This window comes from Maniola jurtina, chromosome 7 (assembly GCF_905333055.1).
Source record: "Maniola jurtina chromosome 7, ilManJurt1.1, whole genome shotgun sequence".
NCBI lineage: Eukaryota > Metazoa > Arthropoda > Insecta > Lepidoptera > Nymphalidae > Maniola > Maniola jurtina.
The window spans coordinates 13,449,753-13,469,503 of record NC_060035.1 but is presented as its reverse complement, the minus strand read 5'-3'; the positions used below and the strand labels follow the sequence as shown (position 1 = coordinate 13,469,503).

The 19,751-nt window shown below is 36.4% G+C and overlaps 1 protein-coding gene and 1 long non-coding RNA gene across 4 annotated transcripts in view; both read right to left on the bottom strand.

Moving 5' to 3' along the window:
* LOC123867082 overlaps nucleotides 1-19,751 on the bottom strand; it is a 125,145-nt gene that overhangs the window by 57,812 nt on the left and 47,582 nt on the right. The window lies entirely within an intron of this gene.
* On the bottom strand, nucleotides 1,695-17,186 carry LOC123867119. The gene is made up of 3 exons (XR_006796337.1): nucleotides 17,047-17,186; nucleotides 10,758-10,760; nucleotides 1,695-1,706 (listed from the first exon to the last, which is right to left on the bottom strand). It is a non-coding gene; the product is annotated as an uncharacterized LOC123867119 (long non-coding RNA).

Sequence of the window (19,751 nt, the reverse complement as noted above, 5' to 3'; positions counted from 1 at the left end):
CTCAATTATCAAATCTGGCATACAAGTTACAGGGTAAGTTGATAAGACCATACGCTAAGAAAGTAAACACAAGTGTAAATTAAAAACTTATAACACCCCGACAAGTGAAGGTTACAGTAACTAGAAAAGAGCTGATAACTTTCAAACGGCTGAACCGATTTTCTTGGATTATAGCTAAGAAAACTCTCAAGCAAGCCACCTTTCAAACAAAAAAAAAAAAAAATCGGTTCATTAGTTTAGGAGCTACGATGCCACAGACAGATACACAGATACACACGTCAAATTTATAACACCTCTCTTTTTGGGTCGGGGGTTGGGTAGGTACTACCTACTCATTTTCGCAAACAAAATATAATAGGGCCAAAGCATAGACTACGAAAACCATTCCAGAAACCTCTCAGCTTGAAATATATTATACAAAACTATTATAGTCCGATGATGTCGATGATTTAACACGAAAAGCATTTTAACCCTAAACTACCACTGCGGTCGCGCCGGCCTCGCCACTCCATCCATTTTGCGGGCAAATGTTTTCCAATGGACGGTTAATTGTACGTATTTTCAGCTGATGCACTTCGGAAATTTCGTTTTGTATTCTACATAGTTTCCTATGCAGCTTCTTTGGGAATTCTCACGAGCTATTTTAAAACTTACCAAGAAAGTTAAAGGTGTACTTTACTGTTTTGTTCTTTTTACCTGACTGCACCAGAGGGTAATGTTTTGATGCAATTTAAATTTATTCTTCTTAAGGTTTAGCCTACGATCTAAATCTGATTAAGCCTTTTTATCTGGGAAAGTCAGAGCTCCTACGGGATTTTTAAAACACCTAAATCTACACGGTTGAAATCGCGAGTCTATCTATCTATAGTGAAATATCATAGTATTATATATAGTATAGTATTATAGTAATATTATAGTATAGTAAATAAAATAATAAAACAAGACGATATAGAGAACCTATATGCCAAAATTTTATGGATAAGAAACTATTTCTATCAAATAAGGGCGGGTCAGCTAGTATATTTAATTTATTTACTGAGAACATACTAAATAGAAGAATAACAACAACAAACATTCTTAAGTACATGCTTTCACAAATATTGAACCACATAAAAGATTAACACTTGTTTTTTAAATTTAAACCGAAATGTGAACGGCATAAGGTTGATTACAACTCGATATTATTGAGAAATGACTAAAACAGATGCCAACAACTAATATCCTAATCCTAAATCCGAACAAATGACTTGTCACCCTCAAATAAACCCAAGTCATGAGGAAGTGTTTATTTAGCTCCCAATTTATGTTTAGGCTGAAACAGAAGTGGGGCAAGACGGATATATCATGGTCAACCGATGGAATATGTTTACTGCAGATGCCAATTGAATTGGGGTTAAAATTCTCAATGCTAAACGGCATTGTTCGTTAATCATGGCTATATCTACGTTTAACGTTCTGTAACGTAAAATTTAGCGTTCTGGTACGTTGCGGTATAAAACCAATAAAAGGTATGGGTTTAATAAACAATTCCATACCCCTTCCAAGTTAGCCCGCGTCCATCGTAGACTGCATCAATCTTAGGTCGCAGTCAAGGGCTAACTTGTAATCGATTAAAAGAAAACCTACTTTGTTTTACTGTATTACAACTTCTAGGAGAGTGACAGTTAGCATTGTGTGTCAACGACTTTATACCAACAACCGCTCTTCTGTAAACGTAGGCTTAGACATTTTGTGTAATTAATATCCTATTATAAATAGTTTTAGTGGGCGTTTGTGCTAGTTACATAGGCGTGAAGTTCAAAGGACTTGAGTCTAAGTATTAAGGGTATATTTTTGTGTACACTTGTTTTCGTAACTTAAACGTAAGTTTCAACCTTTTTTTTTTTCAGTTACACTCACCTGGTGGTAACTGGTAGGTAGGTCAATATTGGAGTCAAAGATATAGGTCTATCTTGGTATGGTATGATAGGTTTATTGAATCATTTCTAGTAATCGGTACAGCACAACATACCAAAATGTTAAATCGCTTGGCATCTAAATTGTTATTGCAGGGAATCAAATCCGAGGCCTTAGCGCTCACCAGGGAAACCTTCAGATTTCACGTTAATGTACTTGAAAACTCATAATTCCGAGTACTAAGGGCTCTTAAGTAAAACTTTTGTCTCGAATTGAAGCAATTCAAAAAAATCTTTGCACGTTTGATCGGAAGTTATGTAAAATTGCACTAAATTATAATTCTTATACATCCAGTTAACATATATTACAGATGCTATGAGCTAAATATACCCCACCACAAACATATGTTAAGGGTATTTAAACGCTTTACCGTGTCTACAATTAACAATAATCCTTTGTAAAACGGGTACAACATTGACGTGGTCATATAGACCGTATAGTCTGTTGTTTAGGGTTGATTTCACTTCAGGGGTTCAGTTTTAAAAATGGCGCTTTTAAAGATTGTAAGGCGACAAAACTTGCTATTAATCAGAATCTTTGGGGGAAATAAAAAAGATATCCTAGTTGGAAGTTGGAAGGATGTAGTTTTGTCCAGATGTTTTCCGTTACACTTTGATATAATATTTTACTACGGTATTAAAATGTAACGTAGGAAAGCTTTTAAATATCATGTTTTTCGTTATCTGTAAAAGATAAGATATGGAGAATCATTTTCATTTTCATTTACTCGTATATAAAGGGAGTAACTTACTGACATGGAATATAAACGTAGCTGGGTATAGAGACTTGAGATTTTGCATGTTTCGTTTTCTCTACATAATGAAAGCACTCCTCCTAAGAAAGGATTTTCATAAATTTTATTCCTACTACGATATTAGAAGTAGCAGAGCATTACCACTCGCGTAGTTACTCGCGTCCATCCGTAGCTCACATTCGTAGCTCACATCCATTTCATAGCTCTCATCCATGGCACACATCCTTCCATATAAAAAACATAGCTTCGTTGAACCCGTTTCCACCTCTGCTAAGCTATGTGGAGCAATGGAAATAATTGGTGGAATCCATAGATGTATGTAGCTATTATTTGGATTTCTGTGGTGGAATCACACACATCCATAGCAACGTAGCCTACCACATCTCTGGTGGCAAAGCCGCCTGCAAGTGTAAATTCCGCCGTAATTCGTACGTAGCGTGTTGTCGTGGCACGTGTCTTGACGTCGCGTGCACTGAAATCGGAATTAGCCGGCGCGCTGCTGGCGTCAATTTACTTGTACTTTAAACGTCAAACGTTTGAACAATTTCGCGAAGAATATTGAAGACTTTATTACATTTGAAAAAGCCTAATAATAGGGTTTGGTATTCTGGAAATTAGGAACGAAAGCTGGGTAAAGTGAGTGGGGCTTTTTTAACCTCCGACCCAAAAAGAGGGGTGTTATAAGTTTTACGTGTGTATCTGTGTAGCTGTGTATCTGCGTATCTGTCTGTGGAATCGTAGCTCCTAAACTAATGAACCGATTTTAATTTAGTTTTTTTTTTTGTTTGAAAGGTGGCTTGATCGAGAGTGTTCTTAGCTATAATCCAAGAAAATCGGTTCGGCCGTTTGAAAGTTATCAGCTCTTTTCTAGTTACTGTAACCTTTACTTGTCTGGGGTGTTATAAATTTTTAATTTACACTTGTTAAATTCAGATGCAAGTTAGCCCTTGATTGCAATCAGGTGAGATTGCCTTTTAAAGTGGTAAGTATTGATGCAGTCTAAGATGGAAGCAGGCTAACCTGGACGGGGTGTGACAGTTTTGACTAAGCCCATACCCCTTTGGTTTCTACACGGCATCGTACCGGAACGCTAAAACGCTTGGCGGCACGGATTTGCCGGTAGGGTGGTAACTAGCCACGGCCGAAGCCTCCCACCAGACTACCCATTGTGTAATTTCGTGGTTCTACTTAAAAGCTTCGATAGCCCAGTGGTTAAAATGTCAGCCTCCTATTCGGAAGTGATCAGGGTTCGATCCCAAGTAAGACGCACCTTTTAAGCAAATATCACTTGCTGTAATGGCCAAGCATTTTATATTCAGGAGGCACCCTGTAAGATATTTGTTTTTTCAAAACTGAATACCTACACTTATAGTGGCGTGCAGGTCTTTTTTTTCAAATCTTTGTTTTTTTACCGGGGTTTTATCTCTTTGTGAAACTATGTATTCTCCATGAACAAATCAACTTATATTAAAACTTAATCACTTATTGAAGACATTATTTATGAATATTATTCAAACTAAATAGAGGCATAAAAGCACTGATTACCCCAGCTGTTATATCTAGCTCGAAGCTTATTTTGTATTATGACCTTGCAGTAAATTTGACCTATGACCTACCATACTAATGCCTACCCTTATCTGGTTCCAATTCCACGCCACTGCCTACACTTATGTAACTGGTTTCAATAACTTGCCAACAAATATAAACTTTACAGCTCATATAGTTTTTTTTTCAAAAGGCCGTGAGTCTTAGGGTACTAAAGAAACTATAAGGGTTTCTTGTTTTAATACAGAACCCTAAAAACAGATGTCAAGTCTAATCTCCAAAGTGGTTGATGCAACAATATATTGACACATTCAAGTGCTAATAACTCAATGATACCCCATATCATTATGACGAGGCCGCGGGGAGAACAGTCCATGGACTAATTTTATTTATGGCCGACCACCCCTAACACATTTATTACCACGAAACACCCGAACCGATAGAACCACTGAATCAAAGAGAAAAAGTGCTTTTAGTTCCATAAATATTTTATTTCGGATAGTGAGAAGTAGGGTGCATATGTGAGGGGTGATAATAATAATCGAAAGAGCAAAGCGGGAAGTTTTCAATCAAGTTTTTTTTATAAGTGTTCGTGTGCATTTTTTTCTATAGGTGTTTGCGGTATCGTATTATTTTGAACGAAATCGAGACAATAAATGGTTAAGATTTTTTTTTAATTGTGGTATTTTATTAGTTTGTGCATTGTTACAAATTGAACTGTTATGTCAGGGTGGAACATTGAAAAATATATGTTAGCCCTCAAGTTGCTGTTTTAACAAAAATGTGCCAAGTGATTGCTAAAATTTGTCTATTTCTCCACCATGAAAAATAACCTAAATATTTTTTGCTGGACGAAATTATTATAAATCATAATATAAGTAATAGGTATTAGGAAAACAAGTTTGTATTCAACATGCAAGTATTCAAATTTTGCATACCCATCGTTTGACAGATTGTAGATTGTTAAAAATCACTGTAATACCTTTTCTGTATATGAAAACGTGCAAATAAAAGATTCTTATTTGATTTGTTGACACCTGTTGTTGCCACATGTCGCAGGCGCATGCTGCCAACGATTTCGCTGAGTTGGTTTTTGTTGAAATATAACTGGCATCATTCAGATTTTCCTGCCCGTCACATAGGTACATTGGTCCACTCTTGTAATTGTAATGTAACTTAAAGTCAAAATTAGGTAAATCAGTAATTTTCTCACTCACACTTTTTGTAATCAAAGGTGTGTGAAGTCTGTCAATCCGCATTGGGCCAGCGTGGCAGACTATGACCTAAACCCTTCTCACTCTGAGTGAGACCCGTGTTCAGTAGTGAGCCGGCAATAGGTTGATCATGATGAGTCATTTTCTTGTGTGATCTCTCGCTGTTATTTCACCAGAACCTTGATTGAAGGATTACGGCGCTACCTTCAGGACTTTGGGAGATTAAATATGGCCCATGGCTCCAAATAGAAAGTGCTTGTAAATAATTGCAAGAGATTCCAAAAATAATGTTAAAGAGATATTTACTTGGACTTTTTTAGTCAACATTGAAAAATAATAGGGACGTCCGAGAATTTTCGACAGCATACCGACCCTACTCTTAGCGCTGGGCAACTTTACTAATGTGCGCTAGGCAAATGGACTCTTAAGATAAGCTGTAGTGTTGGAGGCCCAATCAAAGACTTGTTGTTGGTTCGCTTGCTTTAATGATACTCAACTCACTTATTCTATGTGCATTACATTATATGTGTTCAAGTGCCGTGGGTCACATACTACACCTCCCAGGGCACTTGAAAAAAAAAAAATAAGTAAAACATTTTTTTTTTTTAGCCTAAACACAATAAAAATGACATAACGTAAAAAATACACAAAGTGAAAAATGCAAGAAAAAAAAATAGTCTGAAAAAAATGCAAAAAAATAATAAAATTTGTCAAGTCCGAGGTATTTAATAAGTCAATCCAAATCAATCAAAATCCTTTTCGGTTTAGAAATCGATTTCTCCTCTATCCGTGTGCGCGCGCTATTCTATTACGTCATAATTCATATTATTCATTATAATATTCAACTTATTCTCATCATAATTATTATTATGGCATAAACTCCTTTCATCATATTATTATTATTTCTTTTATATTCTTAACCACTTTAGGTTCCTTTTACTTCATATTTTCATTTATTATTTATTTATACTCCTATGCACAATTACTCTCACGCAGACAACTACTGTACAGCATGATCGAGATAAAAGGCGAGTATAGGTACATTCCAAACACAACAACTTGTAAAAAAAATTAGTTGTAACGATTATTAACTGTACCATGATGTTCGGGTGATCAATCCGTCCACAATAGTAAAGCTAAAATCGATAAACTTATTGACACTTTCCCATTCCTTTCACAAAAAATTCTTGCCATGTGTTATCTAATAACACTACCCATCTTCAAAAGTTTTCATACCATATACTTTCACAAATATTTTACACCGTTCCCAAATCATTTCCATTTCCATAATACCATTCCCAAAATGCCATTACTTCATTTATTTATATATTATTTTCATTACTATGGTACCTTTTGCTCCAGTCTTTCACGCAGACGAACTAGCGTACAACATGATCAAGAGGTGGGCCGGTAACTCACATCACTTCTTATCCTCACATTTATATTATACTTTATAATCTCTTCCTATCTTTTAATTCCAATCGCATATGCATACCAAACCAAACCTTACATTCTCTTTAAATAAAGCAAACCCCAACGTCTTCTGCTAAAAAATTAACCATTCTCATCATTCAATTCCTGAACAAATCATACACTCTTTCAATACACTTCATATTTAAAAAAAAACCCTTACATCTTTTGCAAAAAAAAAGTTAACCATTCTCATAATTCAAATCCGAAACTAGTCATTATATTCCTTCGATGCGCCTTGCATCCATTATGCAAAAAAAAAAAAATACGTAAAATCCATGAGAACTTCTAAATAGTGTTCAAGTAGTCACGAGCCTATAAATCGACATAATCCTGCTATCATTCGTCATCAACGATGTTCAATACGTCACATAATGTTCAAACATATATTTATGTTTGCCAAAACCTTTCATATGAAGATACTCGACAATATCGCTAAGTTATGAAATCAAAACAAATCTGAAAACAATTAAGTTGCTTAGTTATCAATTAGATATATTTTATCATTGTTCGGCTACCACCTATTGTTTTTGAATTCAATGGCAATTATAGTATTGTAATACAAAACGAAAAGGTGCGTATCAGCGTTTCTTTTGTATTTGATATGACCTATTTACTGTGGTCATCGGCGTCATATTCACATTTGATTGCATCACGAAATTCTTGATACCTAATATCATACCCAAGTAATGATTATTATTTAAAGTCAGCTTTTAATAAAACGCAAAATCCAAGTAAGGTGTTACCTTTACTCTAAACTAAACTGAAAATTTTACTGCTATCAAAATAGTACTTTTCTACTATTTAAGATATGAATTTTTGTAAAATAAATGGAAACTATACTTCCTTCATATACTTAAGTCACTCTTAAAGTTTTAATGATAAACAGGCTGTAAATACGAGAAAACTAAATAATTGAAATCTATAATTTCTGAAAATATGGCTGACAAAGAAAATCACCGATTTTCGATTTATATTATAACTTCTCAAAAAATATTACTTAATTTAATTCAAGATAATCTGTAACTATAAGATCGCGAGATACCTAAACAAAATAATATCGGGTTAAAAATTAGTAAGTAGAGTCAAAATCACATACCGAAATTATTGCTTCAGCGTAAGCAGACCAACACATTTATTACAACATGTACAATCTGGGTACAATCTGGCCTTGCGATCCTATATTATGTATTTTCTAAAAAAATAAGCTGGAAAAAACACATAAAGTCTGGAAATAAAGTCAACGGTCAGGTCAAAAATGCAGTCAATACAAGAAGGAAAAAATAATTGTGTTACAAAAGTAAATAACGAAACTTATATCCGGACAGCGTAAAATTACAATTAATATTATTTCTAAAACACCTTAATTTCGTCTCTAATTTAAAATGTTCACTCAGGTATTAGTCCAAAATTTATCTTGCACATTAAAAAAAAAAACACCATTTTTGAGAACGACTCGAAACACTTTATCTTTACACATATATCTTCTTGATTATGTTCATGATTTCATGTATAGCTTTATGTCTCTGCACTGTCGATCTTTCTCCGCCATAATCCATACAATGGACCATTTAGAAATATTTGGTGTTGTCTTTAAAAAAATCTCTCTCTTCTTATTATTCAAATTTTAAATCCTCAAATCTCTGTCTCTTCTTCATATTCAAATTTTAATTTCTCAAATATCGGTATTATCTTCAAATAAATATCAATTTCAAATTTTCAACTCTCAAACGTAAACGCTGCCCAGCCGGTGCACGCGCATGGTGAAGGCGCGCGCACACCGACTGGCAGGGTCGCCATGTAGTGTTGGAGGCCCAATCAAAGACTTGTTGTTGGTTCGCTTGCTTTAATGATACTCAACTCACTTATTCTATGTGCATTACATTATATGTGTTCAAGTGCCGTGGGTCACATACTACAAAGCCAACATTCAATATAAAGCTCTACATCCACGGGACAGAGTCCAAATTGCGACAACACCACATTTAGGATGTATGGGAGGATGGGATGGCTCTCTTATTCATGCATATGGAAATTTTGACTTAGGACTATGGAAATGCCTACTTTTACATTGGGTACCCATTTTGGGCCCTAAGTCACTTTGGTTATTATTGTTTGCTGTTTAATAATTCACTGCCATATGCCTACTATTAAGTGTGAGGGTAACATTGAATAACACATGTGTTTACAAATGTGATTTTCGATCAATAATAAAATATGTAACACTAGCGACCCGCCCCGGCTTCGCACGGGTGGACATTTACTTTTCTATTATCCGGGATAAAATATAGCCTATACGGATTTGGAAGAATCCCTCTAAGTAATGGCAAAAGAAATTTTGAAATCGGTCCAGTAGTTTTTGAGCCTATTCAATACAAACATACAAAAATACAAAGGTTTCCTCTTTATAATATTAGTATAAATGTGCTTTATAATCTGTTTTTTTTTTCTGACATCTATTTAAATGCATCCCATCTTATCCATTATCATCACTTTCCATCAGGTGTGATTGTGATCAAGCGTGTGCAACTGTGCCTATTTAATGAATTAAAAAAAAAGTCCGTAGTGGTACTCTTAAAAGTACCACTGCGGACGAAATTTTTAAAATACTAAGCAACCTATGGTAAATATTACCTATGTAAGCATAATATTATTATTTGAAAAATCCTACTCCACGCCAAAAGGCGTACCGAAAAAACAAAATGGTAATATAATGAAAAAAAAAAAATGTAATAAGAAAATAAATGTAACAAATGATACAAACAATGACTAAGCACAAACAAATATGAAACAGAACCTTTGTACAATAATGAAATGTTAACATATACCTATCTAGCCATTTTGTATGGCTATTAAATGGTGATCGCATACGATGACCAGCCTAGGTCTTGTAAGGGTGAGTAGTTTATGAAACGGTTGCATAATGGTTGGTATTAAAACATGACTGTTTTACACAGACACACACGTAATTAGAATTTTAAGATACGAGATTAGATAAACGCTTTTATCTAATCTCATATCTTAAAAAAATTATACTTACTACCTTAATACAATCCAATGCCAATAACCGTTTGCCTTATCTTGTAGTTCTAGTGATTTAGTATTTTTCAAACCCGCATTGTATAGCGTGCAAAACTCGGGTCAATGCCCTTCCTACGACGTGGCATTGACTTCGAGTGACTTATTTACGGAACGTTATTTGACCTCTAGTGTCAGTGAGATGTTTTATTTGCAATATATTGTGAACTTTAAAAATACAGGATTTTTTTACAGCTTAAAACGCACATAACGATCTCCCTGGCGCAATAGTTAGCGCTGTGGTCTTATTAGTGGGAGGTCCCGGGCCCGATTCCCGGCAGGGTTTGTTATTTCATAATTTCCAAATATCTGGTCTGGTCTAGTGGGAGGCTTCGGCCGTGGCTAGTTACCACCCTACCGGCAAAGCCGTACCGTCAAGCGATTTAGCGATCCGGTACGATACCGTGTAGAAACCCAAGGAGTATGGATTTAATGAAATCTGCCATATCCCTTCCAGGTTAGCCCGCTTCCTTTCGCAGTTCTTAGACTGCATCATCACTTACCACCAGGTGAGATTGCAGTCAAGGGCTAACTTGTATCTGAATAAAATAAAAAATAAAATAAATGCTCGTGTGTATACATCTTTATACGTTTATGAAGCGTTCACATTGTTCTCCGTACGGCGACGCACGCATCCGCTCCGCTCCGTTCTGATAAATAGATTGGGTTCGGAGTCTGCCCGATAATTAGTGGCGCGTGTGCAAATTTAATAACTCTTGTGCGGTTGGCTTAGCTTTTACACTCTACGACACGATTTTGATACGATTAATTATTTTGTATACGGGCCGTATGTTTCGTTACGTAACTAAATAACGTAACTAAATTTTGACGATTCAAAAGCACTTATAAAAGTCTACTTGAATAAAAATCTATTCTATTCTATTCTAACGTGATAAGAATAAATGACCGCATCAAACAAGTTAATTATTAGCTGTTTTATGCCAGGCAACAACACGCGACAATGTAGCATGATATAAATAGTAACAATATTTCTAAGGCTTTGCAAACTGCATGTGGCAGTATATTTTACACCGAAACAACTTCGTGCTGTGGCATTGAAATTTTACAGCAGCTACATAGTTTGCCGAGCGTTCATACTACATTTTAAATCGTAATAATTGTTCTGGTTTAAATGGATCTCTAGACATTTCCCTAAATAATCACGACATAATCTCAGTGGGTAACTCTAAAACTTACTTTTCGCACTAAAGACCGCTGAATTTTCAATCAAGTGAACTTTTATGGAAAACTGGTGTTTCAGTCGCGACTACGAGAGTCTTCACAAGTTGGTTTATTTCCTATGAAAATTTCCGTCTTTAAAATTTATAATCATTAGGATATTTTATTCTCTCTATTGTCTATCTCTCTATATGTTATGTTAAACTTGATAACGTGAGATCGTCATTTTTTTATAGTAATAATATTATAAAAACTTAACGATCACAGGAATGTATTATATTTTGATCGTGTCGTGTGTTGTAAAGGTGGAGGTGGTAGCCGGGGAGTATTTGCTTACCGCGGCCGCTCGTCAATCACGCTCGAAGGCTGACTCGGCATTTCAATATTAGGCCCCCGCTACATACTGGAACGAGCTTTTTGCTGCCCAAACAAAACGTTTAGCTTCGTTTCAGTTTCATGGCAAGAAGTTTTTTGTAGTTACAACTATGGATCTAGTATGTATGTCATTGTATGTTTTTCCAAAAAGGAGGGTGTTATAAGTTTGACGTGTGTATCTGTGTATCTGTCTGTGGCATTGTAACTAAAACCCTCGGTGCGCGAGTCTGACTCGAACTTGGCCGGGTTTTCGAACTATACCACCTGCCATTACCACTTTAGCTTCGCAGCCCGTTAAGTCTAACCGTCTCACTTTGTTTTGCATTTCCACAAAACTAGTGTTTTTTTTCTTACATCACACTGAAGACTTTAAGATGGCAATCCTACCTGAGGTGTCTATGTTGTAGCCTACTTGGTAGGAAATTCGTTATTTTTTCCTTATGACGTTGTTTCTTACCTGAAACAAAAGGAATAAGAAATTTATATCAAGTAGGTATATCACACTAATATGTATTATAAAGGAGAAAGTTTGTGTGTGTGTGTGTGTGTGTGTGTGTGTGTGTGTGTGTGTGTGTGTGTGTGTGTCCCGGAAAATCAAAGAGTTCCCACGGGAATTTTAAAAAACCTACATCCACGCGAACGAAGTCGCGGGCATCAGCTAGTATCAATATAAAATGGAGGTTACAAAAAGACAGACGGACAGACAGCGGAGGCTGAGAGAGATAGAGTACCCTTGTAATCCTTTGGGTAAGGAACTCTAAAAATCCCAACCCTTTTCTTCCTTGGTATATCTATAAAGAAACACGAAAAATGCAAAATGACAGCCGAAAGCGGTCTGACGGCGTGTCAATCGAATTTTACTTATACATAGCGGGGCGGGCTTAAGTTATAAGAGGTTAGTGATAGCAGGCGTGTGGCCTACACACGATACCGTATATCACTCGATAATATTAATAAGCATCATCAAAACCTGCGCGATAAAGCGCCTACGAATCGGGAACGACACCCGCGCGGCGGTCGCCACCCACGATATTTAATGGCGCCATGCACACCTACGCGATCACTATAACTGCACTTACGGATTAGCGTCGTCGACGCTCTCGCATTGCGCCACGTCCATCTCTCATTCTGTTGCTTGTCGCAACCCACTGAAATCTAACTTAAAAATCTGAGGCTGTAGAGTAGACATAAATATAAATCAAGAGATAATATATAAATCTGTCTTATTTTAACTGTTTCAAGTTTGTGCCAACCCTGCCCTTGTGTGTATGGGCTTGAAGCACGCTTGCAGGTGTCAAAAGATGCATAAGCCACGCGTCAATATCTATATAGTCTTTGTCCCATACAAAAGCGCACGAATTCATCTTCACTTTTCAAAATACAATTGGCATGAGCTCTGCTCTGGAGTTCATTTTATAATATTTGGTATGAGCAGAGTCAAAGTACCTACACGTCTAGTCTTTTCAGACCTTAGTTAAGAATTTCATTTACTAGGGTACCTTAACTATTATTATGTTGTGTTATTTAGTTTAGTCGCAAACTCCTATGAATTAAGGCATCATACAAAACAACTCACTTTGATATGACGGCTTTTATCAGGTATTGTTTGGCTTTCGCGATTGATGGTGCGATGTCGAAGAGCCGGGAAATCTGAGGGATCGCTTAGGTATAGAGTAGGTATTTACAAAGGGTTACATTGCGTATTAATCGTTTCGTTAATGATCGCTCTCTAATAAACCACCAAAATTCCCGTCGAACGCGTAGAATAATGATTGTTAAGTTTCCCTCTAAAATAAAGGGTCTAGTGATTAAAGGACTTTGTAGAATTCATATATTATTATAAATAGATCTTTATCAACGGTTTTAAGGTTTAACGATCTCTTTGATTAGCGGTACCTATGTCTACGTCATATTAAGTAGCTAAGTATAGTACGCGACAGGAATCCAGTGCGGGATAACGCGGGTGTGCACACGTCTCATACCCCAATTGCCATCTCGACCTGTCGTGTACTACAGTAGTCTAAGAGCTCGTTCACACAGGCTGCGTAAGCGTAGACGTAGCGCGTACCATTGCGTTGTAATGTATGGAACTGTATGAAACATGACATACGCTTGCGTGGCGTCAACGTTCACGTGGACGTAATGCGTGCAGTTGCGTCTACGGGTTTACGCGCGTCACTACGCACGTATCACGTGTACGTGCTACATACGCAATTGGTGTGAACTTAACTTAAATTGACTACTTAAATGTTCTATCACTTCCATATTGTCTTTCCTAGAATTCTGCAGCGATTATTTTATGAAATCTTAAAACAGGTTCGTATTTCCATTTTCCGAACAAAATAGTAAAATGTTAAACAACTTTAACCTTACAGTTTACAGCCTTTAAAAAAAACTTTTTATTTAAATGTGAGTACCTACCTACCTCTTATAGATATGAAGAAAGCTTTTAAACAAGCTAGAATGTCCTTTGTGAGAAAAGTACTAAACAACACCAATTCAATACCCAATGTGACGTATCGAACCATCTCTTACAAGTACCAGAACCTTCTGAATAAAGAGAAAATAAATCCACTAAAACTTGTGTAAGGCCTCTAAAAGTCCTTAAACTCTCCGCGGACCTACATAAAGACGTCCTTAGAAAAGACTCCGTTTTGAATTTATTTAAAGGGCATTCATAAAATTCGTAGTCGGCCATATTTTTTTAATTAAACCTCCCCATACAAACACGGTATAATACGATGCATTTCTTTGCGTGATGGTAAAAGTAAGAAGGATTTTTATCTTCCTTTTGGTTTTTAAATGGGAAGTTTGGTTAAATCCATACTAATATTATAAATGCGAAAGTGTTTCTGTCGGTCTGTCTGTCTGCTACGCTTTCATGGCTCAACCGCTAAACCGATTTTAATGAAATTTTGTACAGACTTAAGATATATCCCGGGGAAGGACATAGGCTACTTTTTATCCCAAAAAAACAAACAGTTCCCGCGGGATTCCTAAATACTCATCCGCTTGATCGATTTGTATGAAAGGTACCGAGGTAGCTTGCGTCCCTCTTATTGACATAAGCAACTTTTTATCCCGGAATATCAAACAGTTCCCATGGGATTTTTAAAAACCTAAATCCACGCGGACGAAGTCGCGGGCATCCTCTAGTTATATTCTATAGCTGAGATTCGATAGGTCACAATTCGTATGCACTTCGCCTTACAAACATATTATTACGTCTATTTTTCTATTCAATAAGTACAATAAGTATGTTCTCTGATTATCTGAAACTACCTAAGCTAGATATCGATAGATCTCTTCACTATTTATGCTCCACAGCAGTAAATATAATAAAATTATATTAATTTTGATGATAGTTTATTAATTTTGTAATTTTGTGAGGGGCAATTTAAACATAAAATCTCTGAAGACCAGCTTCCTTCTTTAAAACGTATACCAATTAATTTTTGTCTACTTAAATGAAATTAACTAAGTCCAAATAAATGCTAACGGGACACGTCTTAATGAGCCGTCCTAATTAACCATTAATTAAACATAAATATATCCGAAAATGCAAATTAATAATTCAGAACTTTATTCATAGGGAAGTAAAGCGGAAAATTGAGTGTTTAAAAATTCAGAGAACAATCAAATTAATTTGACAAGCCCGCCTAATAATTCATACTTACTTTCGAGTCACAGAGGAATTTGAACTCTGAGATTACGAAATAAGATTCGAATTATCTTGAGATATTTTGCTGGTATCCTAAGTTACATCTCCCCCATTAGTAGACAACGTTATTTTATGTGATTAAAAAAAAAGATAACACATGTATAAGCCCCTTTAAGTGATCTTTTAGGGAATGATTAATTGGTCATGACTTATCTTCTTTAAAATATTATAAAACCAGTAAACCTACTGTAAGTAGAACGAATAATAGCCTTAGGCTGGGTGCACATTAGTTTCTATCGCCTGCTTTAGCAGAGGTGACTTAAAATTTAAAAAACCCCCGACACAAAAAACTCTATAAGAAAACTAAAAAAGAGCTGATAACTTTCAAAGATTTTCTTCGATTATAGCTAAGAACAGCCTCGATCAATCCACCTTTTAACCAAAAACTAAATTAAAATCGGTCAATTCGTCTAGGAGCTACAATGCCACAGACAGATACACAGATACACACGTCAAACTTATAACACCCCTCTTTTTGGGTTGGGGGTTAAAACACAGTTTTTTGGACTGCCGTTTAATATAATAAATCCTATGCCTACCTATATACCTATTAGTCAAGTCATACTCATTATGCAGATTGATTAATGCCCGCGGGTCAAGACCCTCAGCAATGAGAAATACCTACGCAGCAGAGAGAAATACAATTTTAAACATAAAGCAATTCCCTTTTCCCCATTCGCACCCAGTTTCACTTATGAACAGCTCCCGCAAATTACAGTGTGGCAAAAGTGAAACTTTACAATTGCAAAGTAGCAGGTAGCAAAGTAGCATCTATCAATTAACGGGTTGCGCAATTAAAACTATTCCCCAAGTCTTTACGAGCTAACAATTTGCTACCGCGTGAATTAGTGCAACTTCGCTATACCTCGGATAGGTAGAGGTAGCTACCTACCCCTCTCTACCTACCCGCGATCTACCTTCCTTGTACTTGGCACGAAATGTCTTTAGCTAACTACATTACTACTAATTCGTCCTTACAATTAATTGTAAGTTACTTAATGAAAGTAACGTTAAAGTGAAATTCGTTTAAGAGACAGTGCGATGGACATGGACGGATGACGATGGGTAGTAAAATTAATTACCCAAAACTTAAAAGTATTGAACTTTCACTAAAATTTCAGCAGACTAAATGAAGTTAATTTTTTCAAAATATTACAAAATTTACATCTCGCTGAACTGCACAGTCTTTACTGAATTTGGTCTTGCTTTAGCGATTAGGCAGTTTATAGTGACTTACCTAAGGATAAATTAATTTAATTTTACTTTTTAATATTTCCGGTCACCATTCACCAGTCACCGTCAACAGAACTAACCTGCTTATAGTCTGTCGACTGATTGCAGCTAAAACAACAGAAAAAAAAAACCATTCACCATACCTGCTTGCAAGCCCAACGTCTACAGGTTCTTTAAACTACTCGTATGTGCCCTTCACTTCAATTTCGCGACACATCAAGCTGAGTCTACGGATGTTCTCATTCGCAGGGAGACGCTAGATTCAGGCGGCGCAAAACCATAGAGTGTGAGCGGTGTACTTGTATCTGTTGATGACGATGTCATCTATAACTACTAACACGGTCCTCTGCCTTCCTCATTCACTTCCCGCTACCTTCTTAAAGTCGTTAGTCCAACGGGTTGGAGATCGTCCCACACTGCGCTTGCTGGTACGTGGTGTCCACTCCAGAACAGTCTGCCCCAGCCACCTGCCAATTCATGGAGCTATATGGAGTTGGTTCTCCTATAGATTCCCTCATTACGATTTGGTCCCTCAGAGAGACACCCAACATATCCCGCTCCATAGCACACTGAGCGACTTTGAACTAGTGGACAAGGCCAACTATCAGTGTCCACGTTTCAGCGTCATACGTCATCACAGGCAGGACACACTCTGTAAAGACTTTCGGCTATGCATCGATGCTTTCGGCTCACAAAGTGCAATTATATGGAAACTTAATAATAGCAAGTCGAATCTATTAGCGCGATAGTTGCTTAATTCAAGCGATTCGCTAAAATGCCGCTAATTCTGCAGTTATATAGCTCTGTGCGCTTTGCATTGGCTGTTAAATAACTAGTGTAATAAAGCACGTTTAATCATAACACCGTAAATTTTCCGAGCCAAAGTTATTATCAAGTTTAAATCGTTAATTTTCCGAGCCAAAATAAGTTATTATAAAATTGAAACTAAAATAGCATGCATTTCGAAAGCATTAATGGCCAAGTAATGGTCAAGTTTTCAAGCTTCATACAAGTCGGACTGGATTGCATTTCAGAAGTCATGTGAATTCTCAATTAGATGAAAATTGAATTTAAATACCTAAATATGTTTTCATCATTGTAAAATATAGAAAGACATTATAAATTATAATGCTTCTCGTAGTCATAAGTTTGACAATAAATTGAAGAAAAGTACATCTTTATTTTATTGTAAGTATGTTATGACAAGTAAAAGTCCAATACAGAATACTTGGAAGTTTTACCAGCTGACTAGCTCAGGCGTGTCTCCTAATTGATTTCCGCTTAACATGTCCAATACAAGGCTACTTCATAATAGAATGTTCAATGATTAGATGGTATGAGACAGATAAATGATATAAATATCGCCTGTCATCTAAGATTCCTCTTTATTGTACTTACGTCAAATTGTGTCAAAGTAAGTTTAGCGCTGTCTTAAAGCACCCTGTAAGTCTTCTGTAAGTTATCAAAATTGTTTGTCAAACGTTTTCATCAAATAATAGCGTTTGCCAAACTTGCCACTAGTCTCATTTTTCTCTTTGTCGTGACAATTTTTTTAAAATTCATTATAGGCAAGCGCTTGACCACAATCATACCTGATGGAAAGTGATGATGTGGCCCAATATAATGTTGTCGTGTCGATTTACAATGAACAATAATATAATAAAAAATACCGACCATATAATGGATGTCAATATTATCATCAACACATCACCGGCTCGATCCGAGCACGAGTCTCCTCTCAGAATGAGAAGGCTTTTTGCCATAGTCTACCACGCAGGCCAAGTGCGGATTAGCAGACAGGATGTTAATATGAGTTGGAATAGTTTTTTGTGGGCTCTTCTTTAATCTTGGGCGCGTTTGGAACCCTCGTAGCTTTAGTTTTAAGCTTACGTAATTAACTATCACCTCTATAACATCTTTCAAATCTAACAAATCGGACAAACTAAAAGTGTACACTGTACAATAGTACCTATTTTGAATAAATGATTTTGATTTTGATTTTGAATAATCATACTTCATACTTCATACTAATATTATAAAGGAGAAAGTTTGTGTGTGTGTGTGTGTGTGTGTGTGTGTGTGTGTGTGTGTGTGTGTGTGTGTGTGTGTCTGTGTGTGCGTGCGTGCGTGCGTGCGTGCGTGCGTGCGTGCGTGCGTGTGTGTGTGTGTGTGTGCGCGTGTGTATGTTTGTGACTCCTTCACGCAAAAACTACTGAACGGATTGGGCTGAAATTTAGAATGGAGATAGATTATACCCTGGATTAGCACATAGGCTACTTTTTATCCCGAAAAATTAAAGTTCCCACGGGAATTTTAAAAACCTACATCCACGCGAACGAAGTCGCGGGTATCACCTAGTGTAAAATAAAATGTAAAGCAGCATTTTGCACCCGCAGCAACTGCCACAATGGCCGCAGACAGATGACAATGTGAGAGCGAATGGAAGCTGTAGACTGGCGCTATAACGAGGCGAACGAACTTGAGGCGGCTGAAAGGGATCATTTCATTTATAGAAATTATCTCTTTTACTATCGCTCAGTCGGTAAATATTAATTTTAATGTGTATTATCGACCAAGGGCGGTAATGGCGCAGAACAGAACACTCGCAATCGCCATTATTTTCAATTTTGATTTTTGAAGTTTGAGTAAGAACGAACCAACAACATACATAAAAAATAAAAAGATTTCGACGAATTGAGAACCTCCTTTTTGGAAGTCGGTTAAAAAGAACACTCTTTCGCAATTGTACTTAGTACTTACTATAAGGGATTGCCGCAAGTACTCAAATGATTTCAGCATGTCATAAAGATCTAGCAACCTGTTTGAGAAACCTTCAACCACTTGACCGGTTTTTTATATTTACAGCAAAGATGAACAGACAGGATTTATTAAGAATTATATTTACTTTAGCGCGAATATATGCTTGTGTCTAAAAGAATCGGTGATTTTTAGGGTTCCGTACCTCAAAAGGAAAAACGGAACCCTTATAGAATCACTTTGTTGTCTGTCTATCCGTCCGTCCGTCCGTCGTGTCTGTCAAGAAACCTATAGGGTACTTCCCGTTGACCTAGAATCATGAAATTTTGGCAGGTAAGTTTTATAGCACAAGTACAGGAATAAAACTGAAAACCGCGAATTTGTGGTCACATCATTTAAAAACAAATTAAAATATGTTTCAATTTTCAAAGTAAGATAACTATACCAAGTGGGGTATCATATGAAAGGG